The sequence below is a fragment of the Anser anser genome, assembly GCF_964211835.1.
Source record: "Anser anser genome assembly, chromosome: 18".
NCBI classification, from domain to species: Eukaryota; Metazoa; Chordata; class Aves; order Anseriformes; family Anatidae; genus Anser; species Anser anser.
In genome coordinates this window covers 748,140-758,759 of record NC_139739.1, presented here as the reverse complement: position 1 = coordinate 758,759, position 10,620 = coordinate 748,140, and the positions used below count along the sequence as shown (strand labels likewise).

General features: G+C 54.6%; 1 protein-coding gene across 16 annotated transcripts in view; it reads right to left on the bottom strand.

Annotated features, from left to right (window-relative positions):
* Positions 1–554: 554 nt before the first annotated feature.
* Positions 555–10,620, bottom strand: part of MN1 (MN1 proto-oncogene, transcriptional regulator) — a 181,025-nt gene continuing 170,959 nt past the window's right edge. For 3 of the 16 annotated variants that reach the window (XR_014573411.1, XR_014573423.1, XR_014573425.1), the window contains exon 3: positions 555–10,605. The gene's annotated coding sequence lies outside the window, so the exon portion shown is untranslated. The remainder of the gene's footprint in view (positions 10,606–10,620) is intronic. The other 13 variants (XR_014573422.1, XR_014573424.1, XR_014573426.1 and 10 more) reach the window with 11 other exon arrangements.

Below are 10,620 nucleotides of genomic sequence, written 5' to 3'. Positions count from 1 at the left end.
ATGTAATTGTGTAAGCATTGTGTCTTCCATCCAAGAGCTGGGACTCATTACAAGAACAATACAACTGTTACATTCAGTGTCAAGTCATCAGTGTGCTTCTTAGCTTGCGCACTGATACCTAGGAGCTGGAAGACCCAGCTTGCAAATGTTCAGCAAACAATAGAGATGTAAAAGGAGATGACTCCTGGAGGATGGCTTGGAGGGACTGGAAGGGTCTTTCTGTGCATGTAGCAGTGTGGTGCATACATTTCCCAAGCCCAATCGCTCACTGCTTTTCCTTGACTTCAAAATGCAGCAATATTCTGCCACCCTTCCTTACTGCCAAGTTTGCTATTAGCTTTCACGATTGCTAGCACACAGCAAATATATACAGCAATCTTCGGTGGCTTGCCCCGAGAGAACACGTTACCAATGGCTGCTTAATTCAAATTGCAGCTTCTTTAGAAAATACTTCTACAAACATTGACACACAAAAATAAAAAAATAAAATTAAAAAAAGCTCTCTTTAGCCTTTTACAAGCTAGGAGTTTATTTTGTTAATATTTTTCTGCATGGAGTGTTTTAAATGAGAACATTCTGAAAGTAAATTGGCAGAGTATTTATTGCTGTTTATTTCTAAGCAGCTATAAGCCAATAATAATAGAGAATCCTCTTCAAGTGAAAACTAAATTCCTTTCAGTTAAAATGCTCAGCGCAAAGTCTGAAGCTGCGTTTTGTCAAGCAGATGCAGAGTGTCACCTTATAACGCCCATGCTAATGGAGTAATAGGATTGGAGCTGCGGCTAGCTACCCAGATCATTACGATAATCCTGGCCTAGAGAAAACAATTCTGCGTAAAGTATTACTGCTCTGGAGAGCGTCCATTCCCGGGCTGGCCCAGCTGCGCCTGCTGCAGGCACACGCACACGCACGAGCGCGCTGGGGTTAGCGCTTAATCCTCTAACTGCCCACGAATGCCACAAGTATTCAGCAAAGCAGAGGTCTGCATCCTCCCTGCGGAGCCCTGCCTGGCTCCCAGACCTCAGCGCGGTGCTGCCCCGTTGCTCCCGTTAGCAGGGGGTTCGCCTCTGCCCGCACGTGCCCCGGAGCCGCCTCGCCTTCTGCTGCGGGCACGGGGACCGGGGCTCTGCGTGGGCTGCAGCTCGGCGCCGTGCCGCCGCCCTGCTGCACCGGGCCCCTGCTGCCCCTGTGGGGCAGGGCTGGCCTGGGCCTGAGCTGGTGTGTAAGGGGTTACCCACGTAGAGTGGGGACCAGCTGAAAGGACCCAGTTGCAGGTGATAAAAGCAGCGTAAGCAGGGGGGGGCTGTGGCTTCCTTGTTCCCTCTTTCTGGGAAGAAGCATCTGAGAGCACGGCTGTGTGTCTCAGCTCTCCAGATGAGGTTTGGGGAGGGACCCTCGTGCTGGGTGCACCCTTGGGGCTGGAGAAGGGTTGGGCACTGGCAGAGGTGAGGGTAGTGCTCACAGATGTGTCCTTGGAAGCTGCTGTAGGTGATGGGACCTGTTGGGTACAAATCACCTCCTTTGGGGCTGCTGCTACATGGCAGGTCTCTTAAATGTGCAGAATGGTGTAGGAACTGGTGAGGATTTTGCTTTTTCTTCCTTAAAAGTTACTTGTTCCTGAGGCTCAGGGCAAACAGTGGTGAGTCTGGAGTCAAAGCTGTAGAACCCCTCAATTGCTCTTCAGGGGGGTTTTCTGTGCCTTTGGGTGGAAGAGCCAGCTGGCCGCTTCCACCGAGACATCGAACTCTGAAATAACATGCATCCAGCTCTGGTAAGATGCGACCAGCTCTGATAATATGCAACTTTGTGGTTTATGCAGGATCTTCCCTTGAGCTGGGTGGCACTGCGTGCACCAGTGGCATCTCGGCATCGTTACGCTGCCACAAGCCACGTGCCCAGGCAGGGGAGGTGCTGGGTGCACGGGCCCGTCGCAGGGCTGCAGGAGCTCCCGTGGCTCCTCAGCAGCAGCGAAGGCAGCAGTGAGCTGGCTGGCTGTCAGACCAGAGCCTGCAGGGCTGAGGAGCTCTGCCCAAGCCTGCGAGCGACAGTGACCCCTTCCCAGCCACACAGAGTTAAACAAACAGGCAGCCAAACCACAGGCTGCAGCTCGGTTTGACCTGAGATGATTAAGAACAGGGCTGGTAATAGTGGTTTGAAAGAAGGGGAAGGAGCAAAACAATTCATGAGCGTTGTGGAGAGTCTGGCAGCTGCTGGCACCAGCCGGTCAGACGCAAAGTGCTGCTCCGTGCTTCCCCAGTCATGCACCCAGCAAGGCTGCTTCTGCAAAACATGAAGGTTAAGAAAGGAAGGATGCCAAACCGCTAAAAAAGAAAAAACAAAACAAACAAAAAAAACCTGCTGGTGCGAGGAATCCCAGAAGCGTCTGGAATCTGCTTGGGAAGCTGGGCAGCTCGCATTGCCCATCTGCTCTTCTGGGTCTCTCCATTCACACACTCCTTTTTCCATTATTCTACAAATTAGAAATTGCAACACTTTCTTTCCAGGTTCAAAAGGAATGTGCTCAGTTGGTTGCTCAGTGAGCAGGCTGACTGGAGTGACCTCCCTTCTGGTCCAACAGCGCGGTGCTTGTGCCTCCCGCACCTCTCGCCTGGCCCTTAGAGGAGTGTCCTTCTCCAGGGCATGAAGGAACCTACCTGCTGGGTGAAACCTCACCGGGCGTCTGCTTTGAGGCTGGTTCAGACCACTCTTCAGAATGCATTGTGTTAGGCTCCCAGGGCCAAATCAAATTATACTCCTCCCCAAAGGAAGGGGCTGCATAGGTGATGCTGGGGGCCGTGTGTGCTGTGCCCATGGCAGGAGCTACCTGCGTCCCCCAGCGCACACCGAGGCTGGGGGGAGCACCGTGCCCCCAGCCTGGAGTTCTGATCCCATTTCCTAAATTGGAGGCTTTTTACTTTGTGCATGCCACAGGGCAATTACTAAAGGAAAAATCCTTTTATCCAGAATACAGTACTTTGTTAATCTGATTACTTGTTAATTGCTCCAATTTAACTGAAACATGTGGCTAAGCTTTAAATTTTAACCATTGATGCACTGTTACTGAGTCAGTGAATTGCTTTAGTACGAGGTTCACTCAGCCTTCCTGAAAGCTACCCCATCACGGCACAGCTGAATGCTCTGCCAGCACCAACAAGCCCCAGGGAAACCCCTCTTCCCCCAGCAGCCCTGGGTGCTGGGGCTGCTGGAACTCGCTGGTCTCCAAACCCAGGCTCTGAACGAGCTTTTACCACATGGTGCCCATGGACTAGCTCTGGGGACGCAGACCTCGGGGGCAGTTTTATGCTGGGCTGTTTATGCAAGCCCCTTTTTGAATAAAAATTGTAAGTTTCTATGAAGAATGCATTCCAGCTGTTGACACACGATGCTGTTACTAAAGCTGGTAAATGCAGTGCTTGTATGACCACTCCTTATCTTTATTGCTTCCTCCAAGTGTGGAGAAACTTGGTTAAACTCATTTTTAACAATGTTGCTGAAGGCAGTGGGAGGCTTCCCCACTCCTGCTGGACCTGGCTAACTGCTCATTGAAATGAGCTGAAGTTTTCCTCTTGTCCAGAGGGAAGAAGGCTTCAAGGCCAGATTTCCTTGGTGGCGGCCTGCAGATCTGTTCCAGTGCCCTGCCTGGCCCAGACCTCCAGCTGCTGAGCTGGAGGAAGCCAGCTCTGCCGGGCTTGTCCTGGTGCCACCGAGAGCCCAGCACCCAGCCCCGCTCTGGCCCTGTGTTCCCCATCTGCTGGAGGCGATGCCCGGTTTCTGTGGGGCTGCAGAGCCGCTGTGCACTTAGCAAGGGCAGGCGAGCACATATCCCCCCCCGGCGCAGTCGTGTGGCCCGAAGCCTCCTCCTGGCACAGCACCAGGGACCCGTCCTCGCCACGCGCGTGCCGCAGGAAGGCTCCGGGGCGCGCAGGGCGCTGAGCCCTGAGCAGGGGGGCGATCAGCAGCACCAGGGGGACCCCGGGCCTGTGGAACATCAAACCCAGCAAAACACTTCCATGTGCGCCTTCCTGCTCTGAACATGTCAGTCATGCTGTATTAATCCATTGGCCGGCATGAATGTTGCTGTCCCCACAAGTGTTCTTTCATGTTTGCCTACAATCTCAATGTCATCGCACAAAATCAAGAGTAATTATGAACAGATACCAGCCCCGCACTCCCCCCTCATTTCTGCTCCTCAACATCTGGTTTCCACAACATCTCTGGGGGTGCTGGGAGCCGCAGCCTGGGCGTGCAGACCCTCAGCGCAGCTCTGCTGAGAGTTAACCCCGCTCCCTCCTCCCCTTCCCCCCGCTAATTTTTCATTTTGATCGGTGATCAGCACTGAACAGGTTCTAATTCCTTGGCCCCTGATTCCTCCCAGGCTTATGTTGGGTATTCTGGCAACACAAAGAGAAAATGCATCGGCCCATCAGGGAGACAGCTCTGCCCAGCCCAGCAGCAAACCCCGTCCGTCCCGGCAAGGAAAGGAAGAACAAATCTCCTTCACTGGACTGAGGGGCACAGCTCGGTGCCAGCTGGTGTCTGCCCTGGCTTCCACTCCCAGCTGTGCCTGAGGTCCCCAGTGCGGATCCCTGCGCTCACACCAGCCCCAGAAAGGGAACATTTCACATTTCAGCCGGGTCAGGGCCAGGGGGTGGTCTTGGGACAAGACCAGGAGAGCTGGGTTTGGAGGCCCGCTGCCGCACCTCGGCTGGGTGGCAGAATGGTGCTGCTGGAGACAGCGGGGGCAGGCAGGGCACAAGCAGGGCACAGAGCACGGGGACCAGGAGCAGCATCCCCAGGGGAGCAGAGGCACCAGCAGCACTTCCCTTGCTGGGCAGCAGGATATGCGCTTGGCTGAGGGCTGAAAGGGACGCCCATGTCTGAGCTGAGCTGTTCATCATGAGCTGCTGCTGGCGACCAAGCTGCAGACCCAGTCCATCACAGCAATGATGCCTTGCTGTATAATGACAATGCCCCAAATGGCCATCACTCCTGGACAGCGTGTCATGCAAAATTCGTATCTGAAATGACTGATGCTCTGCTTTGATATTTCACCTGAAATCACATCTCATGGGACGTGATCTGCTGGTGGACTAAGACAGGGATGGTCTCGGACAGGAGATCAAGGAATCAAGAGGGCTCAGGCTGCTGAAATAAGTGCCCAGCTGTATGAGCATGAGATGTGACCAGGGGGGTGTCTGGACAAGAGGTGAGGAGGGACCAAGGGAGGTGGCGGGGCAGCATCCTGCAGAGCCCGTGAGAGCATGTGGAAGGGGCTGGTGCTGCTGTGCCTGGGGTGCAGCCCCGGTGCTGAGCCCTTCCAGCAGCCGAAGCACAGCCCTGGGTGAGTCAGCTCCACGCCCGGTGCCTGGCCTGCCCTTGGACTGAGAGCACTTGAGAGCAAAGCTTGAGTGGTGCCACCACAGTGCTGGGGAGTGCCGGCGTCGTGGCACTACCAGTGGGGACGCACTGCACCAGCCGTGCCAACAGCAACACCGCCATCCCCTCCTGAGGCCGAGCCACGCCACCGCCCTGCTGACTGGCGAAGTGCCGGAGCTTTCAGCCTGCTGAATCCTCTTGCTTGAAGGCTGGCGATGCTCAGTTTGCTCACAGTGTCGCAAGAACTCGCCCCTTGCCCTGCTGGGCCAGCCTTGCAGGCACAGGGACCAGGCAGGCTGCCCACGTGCTCCACGGCTCCGGTCCTGCACCAGCTGCCCCCAGCACAGCACCCCTCGTCACCCTCAGGTCTGACCCCGCAGGTAACGAGGCCGTCACGATGCCGCCCTGCTGAAGGGAGTGAAACGGCCACAGGTGAGAGCCCAGCTCTCACACGATGGAGGCCAGGCCCCCTCCTCAGTGTCACTTGGCAGGAGCCCTGCAGGATCCTCGCCTCCTGCAAAAATCTCCGCTATTTTGTGCTCTCCTGGAAGTGTCCTGCAATTAAGCGCAAGCTAGTTTTCACTGAAGTTTGTCGGGTACCAATGCTGTTTGCTAACTGCGGGGTTCTGTGGGAGATAAGCATCAGCAGAGAATTTATCCAATGCCCTCCGCCATGGCTTTGAGTTTGGCTTTACTGATTTTTGCATGGAAGCAGGAACAGATTTATGATTAGGCCGTCTCGTCCACTCTTGTTCCACTTGTCCATGCCGCCTTTTTCCAAAAGAAGTCCCATGAAGTTTGTGTACGGTCAGGCACAATACCTCTCCTTGGTTTCTTCAGGAGTGGAACAAGGCCGGAGGTTTGCCCATGTTCACCCAGCGCAGCGTTGTGCTCTCTTACTGCCAGAGGTTATCAATGCCGAACTGGAAAATGCTGGATGCATCAAACACTTCTTGAGTTGTTTGAAACTGTTCATGTTTATGTTTGCAATAAAAAGTGAACAGGTGCTGGCAATTTAACTAATCAGGTACCATCTAAATCTCCTCTGAACTGATTCCTTTGCAATACGCTCCAATGGCTGCTTGGCCATCCGACAGCCTGCAATTATGCAAACATCCCGATTCACATGGTACTTATTACTGGCACAAGATGTGCTGTAATCCTGTAATTTTTACTGAGGCCTGGAACTTGCTGCATCAGCTCTTTGGGTCCCTTGTGCAGATGATTTTCCTTTACTGTCCTCTCAGCCACGAGGTGGGCAGGAACTTTGGAGAGGGCCCTGCTGCAGCGGGGTGGGGGTGGCACTCAGAACGCCATGACCGGGAGAGCCGAGTGATTTCCAAAGGGTGCTCACCTCCCCTGAGCTCACGCGTGGTCCCGTGACTTGCTGCTCAGGGTGCCATTTGATACCAGCAGTGCGGATGCTGAAGTTTAACTGAGGGACTCCCCGGGTGCCTGCATTCCCTTGCGTCCCCCTGCCTGCACAGCCATGCTGGGCCGTGCGGGTCAGAGCCATGTACACCACAACCCCGCTGCAGGTGTGGCGCTGCCAGGTTTGCCCTCACAGAAATAATGAAAAAATAAATCAGATAATTACAGCTTCTGTAAAGGAAGCAACTGCTCCACCTCTTAGCAGCCACGACCCAGAAGACAAGGTTACTATTGCACTAGCACATTAATTTCTCTTGCCAAACAAAGATTGCTCTCTGTTACCTGCTGCTCTCACTAGAAAGGGCTTTTGGGCACCCTGCGCACACAGTTCAGGGGGATGCAGCAGTGACCAGAGAAGTGCCCCCACTTGGTTCTCTCCATGGGCACTGCTGTTTTTCACTGGACCTGGGAAGTACAGGTTGTGTCTAAAATGAAGGGAGAAAAGCAGAAAAATCTATTAGACATCATACATTTAACCGATTCCGGCTTGACCGGAATCCAATAAAATGCAGTTCATACAACATTTTTATTGCTAATTGGTTTGACCGTTAAATTTTAAATGCATGAAGTTACTTTAATGACAGACAGAGTGGACCTTGTTAACCTTTAAAAGGGTCTTAATTCATTTATATACCTCCTAAAATGCGTTGCACTTCTCCCTCTGTGCGTGGCCCTTGCTGCCTGGGCCAGTCTCTGGCAGAGCCGTGCCGGCACGTGCCGGGTGGGCACAGCAGGAGCGCCGCCCTCGCACGAGGCTGCCCAGCGCGCGTGGGGCACGCACAGCGGCCAGCAGCAGTGGTGGGCACGCGGGTGCTGCTGTGGCTGAGCACCCAGCCGCGGGCAGCCTGGGATGCTGACACCACGCGTGTTCATACAGAAGGGCTATTAAAACAACAGCTTTACAGGTTAGGTCCATGTTGCAAATACGGAGAAAGGCAGGAGAGGCCCCAAAGGCCCACAGCAGCGTGCACAGCCTGCGGGGCACCTCTTACTCCCCGGCCAGACCCCACATGGCCGGCAGCTCAGTTGCCCTCTCCGGGGTGCGCAGGAGGAGACAAGGGACAGCACAGCCCCAGCTCCCGCCTGCCAGCCTGCCCTGGAAACCCAGTTTGACTCCACTGGGCTTCTGTCCAAGTCCCGCTTCCAACCATAAAAACCATGTAAAGCAGAAACTATGCCAACAACAGCAGCTTTTATCCACTCTGAAACCCCAGAAAGTGCCTTAGCCTGTCTTGCACGCATCAAAAACTTCTGAGTCACTTGCGATGATTTCAGAGCTAGAGGTCCTGCTCTGGACTAGCCTCCTGGCGCATCACAGCGCACCGAGCGTGCACGGCCAGAGCCCAAGGCCAAGCAGAGAGCCGTTCACGTGGAGCTCAGCTGCAGGCACCCGGGCTGCAGCTGGAGGAGCAGCAGTGTCAGCCCCGTGCCCTCACCCCGCAGGGCGTTCAGTGGCAGCCACACATCCCCAGCCGGCCCCGTGCAGCAGGACGCACCGAGTGCCACCCTCGGCCACGCTCACAGGGGGTACAGCTGAAGTGTGAGCAGGGACCTGGGGAGAGCTGCGGGCTGCTGGAGCCCGTCTCACCAGCACCAGCAGCTCTCTGCTCTGCTGCCTGGGACAGCGGTGCTACCGCCCGCGGTGTTCTCGCCTTGTCCCAGGGACCCCTGCAGCACAGGTCCCTGCATGTTACATGCTGACAAACGTTTTCTATTTAAATGCAAATTTTGACTTTTCACTCAGCAGCTAGAGAAAGTTTTTCACACCAGAATGAGGGTCACGATAATAATTTATCCACAGGCCTCTTTCTACAATTACTATTTGTACAAGAAAAGTGTTTATACTTCCGTGGCTGAGAGAGGCTTCCTTCAGCGGTGTCAGAGGCAAGGAGCACAGTCCTGTCAGCGTCGGGGCTGCCGCCGTCTCCTTGGAACAGCCCAAACGCACGGACGTCGCTGGGAAAAGGGCTGCAGGAGCTGTCGGACTCACGCTGTGCTGTTCACGTGCTGACGGGGCCCGCTGGCCGCGTCGCTGGTTTGGCAGAGTTGCCAGGCAGGGCAAAACCATGCCGCAGCCCTCAGGCAAGCTCTGCAGACCAAAGGGACTTAGGGGAAACTCCTCCTTGCTGGGGTTGGCGAGGAACCCGTCCTCCTGCCTGTGCATGGACTGGTGCACGGCAGAGCACTATGCTTCTCAGCCTCCTGGAGTCTGTGTAATGTCCCTTATAATTAATTAATTAGTCCCAGGCACAACTGGGCGTCTTACGTTACTCAGTACCATAATGAGAAGTCAGAGTTGAGAAGAGACTAGATGGAGATAATGCCCTGGGGAGGGTTACGCCGACAGGAGACCCACACCAGCAAATTACCTCCCTGCGACCTGAGCCCCACTGCACCCTCCGGCCCAGGACACACCAGGGTGTCCCAGCTGCCGTCACCAGTGCAGCTTGCTGAAGCCAAGGGGGGGATCCCAAACACCCACCACCATTGGCACAGACTTCTGCACGGCAGGGACGTGCCAGGAGGTGCAGTGTGCGTGCCAGCCCCGGCACCTCCAGCTCAGCCCCTGAGAGACCCCTCTAGCAGCCACGGGGGACGCCTGCACCCCACAGCTCCGTGCCTCCCAGCACCCCATTCAAGCCCTGCTCGGCCAGAGCCCTTCAGCAACGGGGGGTCTAAATCTCAGGGTGCTTTGTGGACGTGGGATCATGCCCGCACGCAGAGACCTGGGTAAATGGTGCACAGCTCTGTCTCCTCGTGGGAAGAGCCGCTGCGGACGCGGCAGCCTGTCCGTGCCGTGTACAATACCTTCCGGGAGCAGCGTCCGCTGCCCCGCCCAGGGCTTGATTCATGTCTCCCTGGTGCTGAAATGCAGGGATCAGTCAAAGCTTTTCTGAAAGAGGGCAGGGAGCCAGCTTTGATTACAGCACAGGGCTGTGCCGAGCAATTGTTTGCCTGCCACAGACACCCCCTTGCACAGGCTTGTGCCGGGCTCCCTTCCAACTTGTCCAGTGATCCTCTCCGGTCAGCGTCCCAGGGCCAGCAGCACTCAGCCGAAAGTCTTTCTATGCTTGTCTTCCCTTGGTGCACCTGGGTGAAGTCCGCACGGCCTGAGAACCAGCTGTCACTTGGAAAGGTACAAAATGCAGCACTACTAAAACCACACAAAAGTTGTATAATAAAACAATGTTACTGTTTCAAAGCCAAGCACTCCGAGTTAGGGAGCGTTACAATTGAGGCAGCTATTGCAATCTTAATTCTGATTGTTTCGTTCAGATGTACTAAGCCAGAGCTCCTAACTGTGCGATGCATGCTCAACTTTTTACAGTGGAACTCTTTTCCAATATTTATCTTATTCTCATTCTCCAATATATGGCACCCGCCTTTGTTACCATGTTTAAAACTGTGCTTAGAAGGCAGAGGGTTTATCTGGTGCACTAGGGAAGCTTTTCTACAAGGCACATCATCTCAGTGTTTACTATATACACAAAGATATCTTCATTTATCTCACCTTCTTACAAGGTAGAGGGGATGATAATTTCCTGACTTCATAGGAAGGGCAGAGACGCAAGAAGATTAAATTCAGTGGTTTCCAGTAATTGTGGACATCCATTAACAAAAAAGAAAAAATGGAAAGCCCATCGCTCAGCACCATCTCACCACCCCCTCGGTTCATCAGCAGCACAGGGAGTATCGTGATGCCTTGCCCACGTGCAGCCCCTGCCAGAGCGCTGCTGCTCGCCTGCCCTGGATCTGGCCGCAGATGGGTAGGGCTGTCCTCAGCAGATTTCCAGGTGCCTGTGGGCAGCAAAA